General features: G+C 36.9%; 1 protein-coding gene across 36 annotated transcripts in view; it reads right to left on the reverse strand.

Moving 5' to 3' along the window:
- Positions 1–12957, reverse strand: part of nrxn3a (neurexin 3a) — a 411002-nt gene that overhangs the window by 378689 nt on the left and 19356 nt on the right. The gene's annotated exons all lie outside the window — the stretch shown is intronic.

A 12957-nucleotide genomic window follows, 5' to 3' on the forward strand; every position in this document is an offset into this window, starting at 1 on the left:
CTAATTGGTGCTTATTAGGCTTTATTGCTGTTCCCTGACATCCACAGGTGTTTTCAATACCTGATTGAAAACACTTCAATGAACCTCTGTTCTTCAGAGTGGTAGTTCTTTAAGGGGTTGAATAATTGTGTCAATGAAGAATTCACAAAAGAAACATTTACTACTATATTACAAAACCAATTGATGTCATTTTAGTTGCATATGGTTCTTTAAGAAGTCATTGTAGGATTTCATTCTGAATACAATTACAAATGTACACTAAATTCCCTAAAACCCTTAACACCATTGGGGGGTTGAATAATTTTGAACACAACTGTATTTCAAGCATTTAAACGCACATTATGCCATGACGATTTTTGAGCTTGTAAATACGATTATACTACGAAATTCCCTTTAAGGAAAGTCTTCACATTTTACACCCATATTTGCATCACATACAGAGAGCTGTTTCAGTCAAATAGTAAAACCATGGTTTATTTTCGTTAGGGTTAGGGACAATGGATCCTTTTTGCACTTCAATTTTTGAGTTTAATCAACTTGAAACTTTTTTGACTAGTGAGGAGTTGCTATAAATTATAAAAAAATAAAGTTGAAATAATGGTGAGCACTGTGGACGTGTTTTCTGGTCGGAGAGCCCCGCGGACGTGTTGTGGTTGGCGAGCACCGCGGACGTGTTGTGGTTGGCGAGCACCGCGGACGTGTGCCTGGTCGGCGAGCACCGCGGACGTGCGCCTGGTCGGCGAGCACCGCGGACGTGCGCCTGGTCGGCGAGCACCGCGGACGTGCGCCTGGTCGGCGAGCACCGCGGACGTGCGCCTGGTCGGTGAGCCCCAGGACATGTTTTCTGATCGCCGAGCACCCCGGACATGTTTTCTAGTCCGCGAGCCCCGCTGATGTGTTTCTGATCGCCGAGCCCCTGGACATGTTTTCTAGTCCGCAAGCCCCGGGGACGTGTTTTCTGATCGCCGAGCCACCCGGACATGTTTTCTAGTCCGCAAGCCCCGCTGATGTGTTTCTGATCGCCGAGCCCCTGGACATGTTTTCTAGTCTGCAAGCCCCGGGGACGTGTTTTCTGATCGCCGAGCCCCCCGGACATGTTTTCTAGTCCGCAAGCCCTGCTGATGGTCAGCTAGCCACATGACACCCTACTAGTCAAGACAGAAGAGAACCCAGCAGACAGATCTGTTTTTGTTTTAGTTAATGACACCTTACTAGTCAAGACAGTTGAAATTAATGGTAATTTCAAGTTGATTAAACTCAAAAATGTAAGTGCAACAAGGAATTTTTTACAGTGATGAATTAGCCAACTTGTAAAATATGTACACTTCCCGTAAGATACCACAGGGTTTTGTTAATATCTCCTTTGCGTGAACACACATCTAAACAATTTGTGATGCACAAAGAGCAGAAATGCTATTATTAATGTTTCATTTCACTCTTTATAAAAATTAAAGATAGTAACAAAAATGTAGTGCCCCTATAGCCCTAGTGCAGCTACGAGAATTCATGGAGCTAAGGACAAAACTTTTAGGTGCACGCTTCAGCCCCCATACACTTAGCTGTGTAGACCCACCAGACCAGATGACCAGTGTGTAGTAAACCTACTTCTACAGTCATAGCGTGGCACGTTTAATCTGGCAACATGAAAGGGCAAAACACTTCCTTTGAAGTCTTTCATTCTATAAATCGAGCCTTCCGAAAGAGACAAGACTTACAATGTTTATTAAAACGGAATAGCTTTTTTCTCCCCGTTCTTTTATACCTGTGGATGGTGGATCTAAAGAACTTAAAACATTAACCGCACCCTCAAAGGAACGGCGATATTTGCGTCCCTTGGATTTAAATTGAAAATAAAACATAAATGCTATGTGTAAGTGTTTATAAACATGGCGAACTATATTTTATTAAGGTCAGACAAAACAAAATAGATCCCGTTTACTTTGTCAATACACACATAAATAAAACAAAAAAATTTTTGTAAGACAGCTAGTGAAAAGTGATTTAATTGGCCTACTATTTATCAGGTTTTATATATTGTAAAGTGGCTCTCCTGGAGTCTGGCCTTTATGTTTTTTTTAAACACAACAGAAGTGTGAACCAAATAAATTACATCCTGGCCTCCGCTGACCTGGCCTGAAGTAAAACTGTCCTTTGGGCCAACAGGATTTCTCAAATGATTTACAGAAATTACTGATTATATCATAAAGCTATTAAAAGAAGGGCAGCTGATTTTTTTCTGCCATTCGCCTCTGTCGACTTATTTCAGGCATGGGAATTATTGAATGAGTACAATCTGTAATAGGTATAAAAACACTTAGTATCTCGTAATGCAATGAAAAACCATTTGTATTCTACTTTAAGTTTGTGTAAAACACAGTAAAAATTACCGAAATTACATAAAACACTGTTGAAAGTGATACAATGATTTTATATGTTGTCTATGTTAAACAAAAAAGAGGCCCTGTCCTCATGGGATTCCTGGGAATGAGAGCTTTCATTTGATATAAGACTTGCATATGTGTGTCATTTGAGCGATATTAAAAATATGAATATCGAATAATATACAATTTCGGGAGGGGGATTGTATAAATTAAGTGTAAATAACTTTCTTACAGTAAAATATATATCAAAGGGATCCATATCTGCAGAAAATGGACATTCTAAGCTTTTAAACAGTATCACATTTGGGATTCTGGGTCCAGGACAGACCCAGAAAATCAAAGAAATATTTCTATGACATCATTTTGAACACGCTACCGGATTTTACAATTCTTTAGCATAGTACAATAATTCTTAAGACAATTTTTAAAATGAGAGAAAATTGGTTTGGAGACCATTTCACTTTATGAATGTGAAATTTCCCCATGTAAATCTGCAATGTTTCTTGCATCATTTGCTATATTTATTATAGTTCCATCTTTAGTGATTATGCAACTGTTTACTATGTCTTGTCCAAAGAAGAAGATTTGCCACAAAAGCTTGCATGCAAAAATGTATCCCAATGCAAAAACCCTGCAGAAATATGTATGCACAAGTACACAATCTCTTGCAAAACATTTTAAGATTGCTTGGTTTAACCGTAAGTTATATAAAGCATTTCATCCAGATCTCTCTATAGAGATCTGATAACACTTGCGTTTAAGAACAGACCATCATCAATCATTTTTGTTTTGTCTGTTGGCAAGCCATGTCACCTGACGTGAGCTGCTTTTAAAGTGAGACCAGATCAGGTAACTGCATCATGATTCCAACACTGAGGAGGTTGCTACTGAAACCAAACTGTATACGACACCAATTCCAGTTACTTTCAGTGTGTGTGCTCAAGGAAAGAGAAGATGTGTAGCGTTTAACCAAAAGCACAGGTCAGAGTGTGCACAACGTGTTGGGGATCCTGTCTCACAAAAGTACAGTTAAAGTCATACTATACATTACATCTAAAGGGTCCATTTATATTAAGCAGCAGGATCAGAAGACAGCAACTGTTTCCAGCATAAGGATATTCCTAAATTCTCATCAAAAGTTTATGCCAAAACTGATGCTAAATTTATTCCAAAAGTAAAGTATCAATATAGCACTGCTATACCAGAACAATGGTTTGCAATACGTAAATCATTTCATTATTATTATTATGCAATATTATGCAAAATTATGCATAATCAAATTTGTTAGTGCATATAGTAGAGAGACTGCCACATGGATGTTAGTGCCTTTGTATGAGTTCATGTGCATGCACTCACATTGAAGATAATCAACGATCAGAAAAAAACTGAAAGATATGTGGGTTATATAATTTGTATATTTTATTATATTTTAAAGAGATTTTACAAACTTTTATTATTAATAATTATTAATTAATTAATTATTATTATTAATTATGTTCACACCACAAAATGAATATTGGATTTATTTAGCGTTATTGCATATTGCATTTATCTTTGATATTAAAGATACAATTTGTATTTATGCGCCGAAAGATGGCGCCAGATCAAACAAAAACAATGATGTTGTTTACTGACGCTCTGAAGCAGCGTGGAATTACGGGATTTGTAGTCTTTAACTTTAGCCATCAATCCGACGAGAACGAGAAATCACGTTGACGGATAAGGTAATCAAGTCTTATAAATGTTGCGTTTGATGACATCGTTTATTTCATTATGTAAGTTTATATGTGATGTTCAAAACGAAATTGTTAGTTATATTGATATTACAGTATTAGTCCAAATTCGATGGTAAACACAGCTCAGAATTAAGTTTTCAACTTACAATCTACAATGACTTTTCACATAATGTATTGACAGTACAAATCTTATTGTGAAGTGTCTTAAAATGACCATTTATATTGCTGTACAATACCTTTTGATGTGCATATCATCCGCGGGAAGACGCGCTGATTACAATCTACACACTAATGTTGTGATCAATATAATAGCATACGTTTTTTGAAAGGTTACGAATCAAAACAACTCATCCATCGCGTAAAACACAAGCAGGAGCAGAATCTCGGTCTAGTTAAATGTTGTCGTGAAGCTCTCTCTATCCAGATAATGCAACACCAAATTGATCCCACTCCCTCGTTTTGTTCCAAACTCTTCTTGGGTCGTTTGGTTGGCCCGTACGCTTACAGGAGCTGACACAACCAGCGGCAGACGGTACAGAGATATCCATAAGTCCATAAGCAAGCGCATAGTTCCGCATTTGTCCACAACACTGTCTGCGTCCGAAAACTCAAGGCAGTGAGGACTTGCCTCGCTGCCTCATGAGGACATGACTTCGGACTCGGAGGCCTGAAGGCCGCTTAGAGAAAGGCTTTCCGACGCACTTCAAAGGCAGCGTGTTTGAAATATAAACAGAGAGCGCCTTTGTGATAACTAATCACATATTTGAAAACTACAATACTAATTTCTCGCTAGAAATGAATTTAAAATGCTTAAAAAGTGAAAATATACGTTTATTTTCACTAAATTTGTGCTCCAGCCGCTTCCTTGGCCGCCATTTTATTTTTTCGAGCTCGACCACTGTGTGTTGTCATGTGGTTTACGTCAGTAAAGGCGTGACAAAGGGTCACATGGATATTAACGTCATTGACAGGAGACTGCACTGCCCCGTAACAATGTTTTGAATGGAAATTTTCTCACGATTTACAAGTAGTTGAAAACATTACAGATATTGATAGTAATCAGCTGGACAAAATATATAACACTGGCCTAGTGGTTTTTGGAGATTTTACTGCAATATCTTACAAATTGCACCTTTAAGCAGCCCTAACCACCATAAAGTAAAACTGAAAGCATAGGTAAGAGGTCTGTGACATAAGCTATATTTGCTGTTACAGTATTAAATACCTGCTGTTATGTGGTGAAGACCAGGGTGTATGTTAATTTACGTGTTTGTGTGTGTGTAAACTTAACAGGTTCTCAAGTCCAGGCCAGGACTGACCTGCTTCCACATGGCTATTTGCCCAGGCAAGATGCATGCATTTTTCACAAGGCACACAATTCAAACCACGCTCAGCACACACACAAACACGGCTGGTTAGCCAGACTCTAAGAAAAACTGGGTCAGAATCCACCATCCACCCAAAGATAACTGCGGGGTTCAACAGAATCATAAGTGTTATGTAAAATATAAGTCATTTCTTCAGTAATTCATGTGTCTGTAATTGAATAAATAAATAAATAAATAAAAATAGGCATATATATATATATATATATATATATATATATATATATATATATATATATATATATATATAATTTAGACCATTTATATATAAATGGTCTAAATAAAATAAATAAATACTGGGTTATTTCTCAAACTAAATTAAAAACAGGTCATTTATGCATATACACTCCATCTACATTTTCAAATATTGTTTGTGAAGATCACATACTAGTTTTATTTTGCTTCACTCTCTTTCGTATCTCTTAGAAAAATGGAGTAGTTAAAGCTTGCTAATTGAAGTGGTTTTAAATTAGCAATCCATTTTGCAATTGCACCTCTTACTTCGTCACGTCTAATGAGACTGGCCAAAAATACCTTGTATCTATAGCTCTGAAAACATACAGACAAGTAGATGAATTAAAGCAATTAACTGCTTCAGGCCGCTTGTTACAGCGATTTTAACATGGGTCAGAGGTGTTCATGAGCACAAATTGCATTCTAAAATTATATATTTTTTACCTAATACTGGCACATCCAATTAGATTTCAGAATTGGAATTATGCGTTTAATAAAAATATTTTATTCTTTCTTTAATAAAAAGCTAAAGTTTTTCATGATACTCCAAATACACTTTTAAAAAAATGCTGGGTTATTTTCAACCCAGCATTGGGTCAAAAAGGTACCGCTGACCTGTGTTCAAATAACTAAAAATGTTTTATATTTAACCCCCAAAAATGCAGCATGACGTTAAAACAACTTTGTTTTGCAAGTCAATTCAACCAACAATTTTAAGTTTTTACCTGTGATAAGTTGACATAACTTGTTTAACTTAAAGGATTAGTCAATTTTCTTAAAAAAAATCTAGATAATTTACTCACCACCATGTCATCCAAAATGTTGATGTCTTACTTTGCTCAGTCGAGAAGAAACCATGTTTTTTGAGGAAAACATTCCAGGATTTTTCTCATTTTAATGGACTCTAATGGACCCCAACACGTAACAGATTTAATGCAGTTTAAACTTGCATTTTCAACAGAGTATCAATGGACTCTAAACGATCCCAAACAAGGTATAAAAGTTTTATCTAGCGAAACGATTGTCATTTTTGACAAGAAAAATAAAAAATATGCACTTTTAAACCACAACCTCTCCAGTACTGTGATGCGCCAGCACGACCTCATGCAATACGTCATCACGTCAAGAGGTCATGGATGACAAATGCGAAACTACACCCCAGTGCGGAGAAAGAGGACCATGTCGAATGATAATTAAATGTCTTTGTGTCAGTTTATTTTATAAAATGGTCCGCAAATGTGCTTTTCATATATCTAACACGTGACCTTTCCGAGGCATTACGCAATTACGTGAGGTCGCGCTGGTGCCTCACAGGACCGGAGATAGACGAGAAGTTGTGGTTTAAAAGTGCATATTTTTTATTTTTCTTGTCAAAAATTTCAATCGTTTCGCTAGATAAGACCCTTATGCCTCGTTTGGGATCGTTTAGAGTCCTTCGATACTCCGTTGAAAATGCAAGTTTAAACTGCATTAAATCTGTTACGTGTTGGGGTCCATTAAAGTACATTAAAATGAGAAAAATCCTGAAATGTTTTCCTCAAAAAACATAATTTCCTCTCGAATGAACAAAGAAAGACATCAACATTTTGGATGACATGGTGATGAGTAAATTATCTGGATTTTTTTATTAAGAAAATGGACTAATCCTTTAATTTGTTAAGTTAAAGTAACAGAAAAATATATGTTGATTTGACAAAAATCTGCATTTTGGGCATTGTGGGTTAAAACTAACCCAACTGGTTTGTCCATTTTTGACCCAATGCTGGGTTGAATATAACCTAGATGTTCTTTTTCTTTTTGTCCAATTCCTATTTTTCTGATTTAATTTAAAGTAAAAGGTCAAATAATAAAAGTTGCAGCTGTCCGGTTTACAATGCTGAAATGCAATCTTTATGTATGGGGTTAAAAACCTATTCATGTAAAATAGGGTGTGAAAGTAGCTTTTATCCATACATTTCGGCGCATCTGATTTCTTCCTCACTGCTCATTTCTGTCATGATTGCCTATTTCAACAGATAATTAACAGCTTTTTGTTCACGCGGCACCATTCGGGTCGGTCCGGCATAATCAAAGCGATCGTCCCGTTCTTTTGCTTTGTCAGGGACAAAAGACCACCGCAAGCCAGTTGGCCGGGAGGACAATAATCACATTTAGCCATAATCAAATGGCACTTGTTCCCTCTGGGGACCAGGAGGAAAATCGTTGTGTACAGTAGCTTAATATGTCAGGTGTGACTCAGAAAAATTGCAGGCAATTATGAGCATAACTGCATTCAGATGAGGGGGAGTCGGGCTGCGTGTTTGTTTGTTTCCGTGTGTGTGCGTATCGGTTGTGATTGATGTTCTTTTCGGTGTTACGTTGAAAAGGGCCTTTGGGAGTTGGAAATAGAGGGCCATGGGAGGGGGCCGGCGAGGAGTTCTGTTGTCTCGGTTACGGCGTGTGGAGAGGGGGGAGATCACATAAGGGGGAGGTGATGAGGCTATTCTGTGAGAGGATGCCCTGTGTGGCTGCTCCTGATTACACAAGAGAGGTCGTCGCTCTGTGATCAGTACACAGCATGCGATGTGGTTCAATCAGGCTTTTTTAAGAGCTCTTCTTGCACTGATAGGGCCCAAGGAGTCTTCAGTGCACGACATTTGACAAAAAACGAAAACCATAAAAAAATATGTGTACAACATTTTTGTGTCATGGCTCTACTAAATATTTTGGGTTGTTTCACATGGTAAAATATGGAAAAACCCAACCATTAGGTTTAAATTAACCTATGCTGGGTTGATTCAACCCATGGTTGAGTCAAATAGGCCTCACACACACTGCAGCTAAATTCAGTTGTCACTTCACACTTCACCTTAGTAGTTGATCAAGTATTTAAACGTACATCATGGACATGACAGGTCTCTCTTCCAAAAAGAGGAAAAAGTTCTCTGTATGCGTGGTGCAGAAATCAGAAAATTTGTGTTGCCAGATCTTGCACATAAAAAAACAGCAACCAAAAAAAATCTCATGATAAACCGAAATAAATCCAAATGTTTTATCTCAAAGACCAAAATATTGGGACCATTACTTTCCCACTTTAATAGCACCAAAAACTTGATAGCTTCATGAGCCAAAGCCATTAACGGTTAAGTGCCACAATGGTATGTAACCCCAAAAAAGATGTGGACATGGCAACACTGAAGACAGAGCTCTGTAAAGCAACCTAACAAATGGGTACAACACAAATCGCAATTTTCGGAAGTGAGTCGTATTCTGTACAGACATGGAACGAATATTTACGGGATTCACACTCGCATTTTAATGCGGTTTGAAGTGGTTACAGGGCCATATGGACATTTTCTAGGTTAAATATCAATTATTAATTAATAACAGTTGGGTTTGTCCATAATGTACCCAGCCAAAGGGATAGCTCACCCCAAAAATTTTACTTTTTCATAATTTACTCACCCTCATGTCATTTGTCCCCTAATGTCTTTCTTTGCTTTTCAGAACCCAAATGCAGATTTTTATTGTTGTGGGCCACCTCAGACACCATCTACTCCCATAGTAACCACAAAACCCATTTAAGCTTCAAAATGACCCAAATGTTTAAAATTAAATAACTGTACTCGACTTGTGTCATTTATTTTAAGTGTCCGGAAGACATTAACATTTAATTTCTTGTTCACTATTACACATGATTTTAAAATAAACACCCTAAAACTGCCTAAACAACAGTTCAGTCACAAAAAAAATTTGCACTGAAAGAGAGGCACCCCTTTAAAAAAATCTACACTTGGGTTCAGAAAAACAAAGAAAGACATTTAGGTTTAAACAACATGACGGTGAGTAAATGACATGTTTTTTTTTGTTTTTTTTGTGAAATTTTCCCTTTAAAACAACATAGCATGTTTTTGTCCAATTAATGTCCAATTAAAGTTCGCAATTTTAGGTTAAAACAACTTGATTTTGCAAGTCAATTCAACCTACTATTTTAAGTTTTGGCATAAAATAGTTGACATAAACTCCCCTTCCACTTGAGCAATAGAAGGAAACTGCAGGCTCTCTTTAACCTAAATAAAATTAAATCCTAATTTCCAATTTTAAACAATTTAGTCTTTTTACTTCATTCTGCACAAAAACGCTCAAGATGTGTTTAGTGCCAACACTGTAAAAAAAACTTTGCTGCCTTAAAATTTTTTGTCAAATCAACTCAAATTTACAAGTCATGTCAACAGAGATGAGTTGTCACAACTTATAAAATATAGTTGAGAAAAGTCGATTTAATTTTATAAGTTATAACAACTCACCAGTAGTTATAACAACTCATCTATAGTCAAGATAAATAATAGTACGTTGAAATGACTTGTAAATCCGAGTTGATTCAACAAAAAATGTTAAGGCAGCAAAGTATTTTTTACAGTGAAGAGAGGTCACACTAAACACAGAAAATGCTGCACATGTTTCACAGTGTTGATTGTATGTGTCATGGCCTTGGTTACATCAGCTAAAATAAAAGTGGTAAATAAAAAATGGTTCTTTAAAGAACTTTGACTAAATGGTTCTTTGAGGAACCAAAAAAGGTTCTTATATGGCATCACTGTGAAAAACCTATTAAGCACATTTTTATATGAGTGATTGAAGATTTTAAAAACAAACATGTACTGACAATCTGAGGACAAAAAGACCAAAGACATTTTTTAAAGAAAGTAAACTGTGGATTATAATTGCATGTTCATTTTAAAATGTAGGTCTTTATAGGTGCAACATTATTTCTTTTTAAAGTGTAGATTCCTGAAATTCTGGTTAGGTCTGTTTCATAAATGACAGAGATAGAATGACCGAGGGATTAGTAGAGGAAATGGAATTACAGGATTCCCAAACATGTGATAAAGATTTCATTATCTGGCTCTCACACACACCATGTGTCACGCTTCACTGACAGGGAGAACGGCTTTCAGATGTGCAGTAACACAGCACTAAAGCTGTTCTGGCCTACACTGACAACCAGGACCCCTTACCCAGGGCCGGCGTCAAGGGGGGGCATTCGCGGGCCGTGCCCCCTCAAACAGGTTGTTGTGCCCCCCCACACAGTTTTTATTAATTTAATATATATCAAGAATAATTAAAATAAATTAAACATTGAATGTTTCATGGCGTTTAATGTAATCAAATAAGGAAAATATAGTGGATATATGTTTACTTTAATTAAAATAGAATAGTTTCTCTGGTTGCTTGTATTGCGGTCTCATGCGTCTTTACGTCTTTAGCATATTTGTGACTTTTCGCGGCATTTATGGATTGTGTAAAATATGGTTATTAGAACATTTAGAACGAACCAGGTGGCATTTACAAATCTACAGGACACTGTTTTAAGGAAGTTTAATGTTCGTACTCACCGGCTTCAGCTATTTTAAAGGTAAGTTAGCGTTGTTTTAATTTTTGTAGGCTTAAATGTGAAGTGTGGCTTTTAGACCGTTAACAGCATTACGACCTGATTATGGTAAAGCAGCTTTTAGGACGCGGTGTGCGCTGCGCTATGAAACCAATTCATTTGGCTTGCGCCGCGCGAGGGCGGTTCGTTGTTGCGTCGTGCAAAGCGCGAGTGCAGAAAGTTCAAAATAGTTTTGCGCATAGTTTGTGATCTTTTGGACTTTATATTGGAAATGAGCTGACATTCTGTACCAGTTGTATGAGTGTGTGCTTGCACTGTATTTGTTGTTTTAATGCCTTGTTTTTGCAAGTTATTGTTGCTATTTACTATAAAATTTACTATTTTTAAACTCTGTGTATGTTTTGATAATTGTTCTGAATCTGATCTCCAACAAAATTCCTCCACAAAAATGCAATTATTTCAGCTTTTTGCTAAAAAAATAAAAAGAGTTTATAAGCAGAGAAAAAATATAGATAGGATTAAAAAATTTGTTGTTGTTGTTTTTTTTATTGTTTGTTTCAAAGCAGAGGGTCTGTTCTTTCATTTGATATATTTGTATGTTTATATATTTTTAGAAGAGCATTTTCCTGGAAGGCTTTTGTGAAACTTTTGTGAAAATCACAAAAAAATGCTGGTGGGTAACTTTTCAATAAAAATGGCTGGCGGGGAATGAGTTAAAACAAGTACTGTAAGTAAAAAAGTAAGTTTCCTGGTTGCCTTAAAATTTTGAGTTTATTCAAATATAAGTGAACTAAAAAAAATGTGTTACATTGTGTTTCTTTGGGATTTAACATTTTTAAGTTGAATTAACACAACCAGGTAACTTACTTTTTTAAGTTGAACCAACAAATATTTTTTTAAAAGTGTGCTCAGCCGTCCAATGTGAATGAAAGTCCATCAATTCATGAACATTTGTGACCCGTCACGGAAACCAGTGACACAAGTCGGCAGCACAAGTTTCGAGATAATGAGAAACAAAGATTTTTTTCCAAAATATGTGATTTTCGTTTTATTGCAGAATCTATTAGTTGAGATCACAAAGAAGCCTCTCCATGTTTGAGATAGCAGTTTTTGTATATTTAAAAGCGTACATTTTGCGGTTGAAATCGGCTTGTTTTTCCGAAGATTCTAGCGTGCAGCGGGGGCGTCATTGTCTGTGTGTATTTACATACTGGATAAGCGGCTTGTGTTTTCGCCCCCGCCCCCAAAGGGAACAGCGTGACTACTAAATAAGGATAGTTCGCCCAAAAATGAAAATAATGTAATTAATGACTTACCCATATGTCGTTCTAAACTCGGAAGACCTCCGTTCATCTTCAGAACACAGTTTAAAATGTTTTAACATTAGATTTAGTCTGAGAGCTTTCTGTCCCCTCTATGTACGGTTTCCATGTCCAGAAAGGTAATAAAAACATCATCAAAGTGGTCCATGTGACATCAGTGGGTCAGTTAGAATGGGTTGAAGCATCAAAAATACATTTTCGTCCAAAAATAGCAAGAATTACGACTTTATTCAGCATGGTCTTCTCTTTCGGTTCTGTTGTGAACCGCGTGAAGTCACGTGACTGTAGTGACGTGGCTGAACTGTTCCTCAGACATGTTTGCTAAGTTGTTGTTTTTTTTCCCAAACTTACAGCGTGCGTCTCCCCAGACTGTAAACGAAGCTCGGGCGCACAAAACAAAAGAAAAAAAAGAGTCATACATCGTACGTCAGCCACTCAACTTTATGTGGCGCCGCAGTCGGATGACGTCAAAGTACCGCGAGAGCCCTATTGTCTCTCCCGGCAGGGAAAAGTGTTAACTTTTCTTTC

Source organism: Misgurnus anguillicaudatus, chromosome 7, assembly GCF_027580225.2.
Source record: "Misgurnus anguillicaudatus chromosome 7, ASM2758022v2, whole genome shotgun sequence".
NCBI classification, from domain to species: domain Eukaryota; kingdom Metazoa; phylum Chordata; class Actinopteri; order Cypriniformes; family Cobitidae; genus Misgurnus; species Misgurnus anguillicaudatus.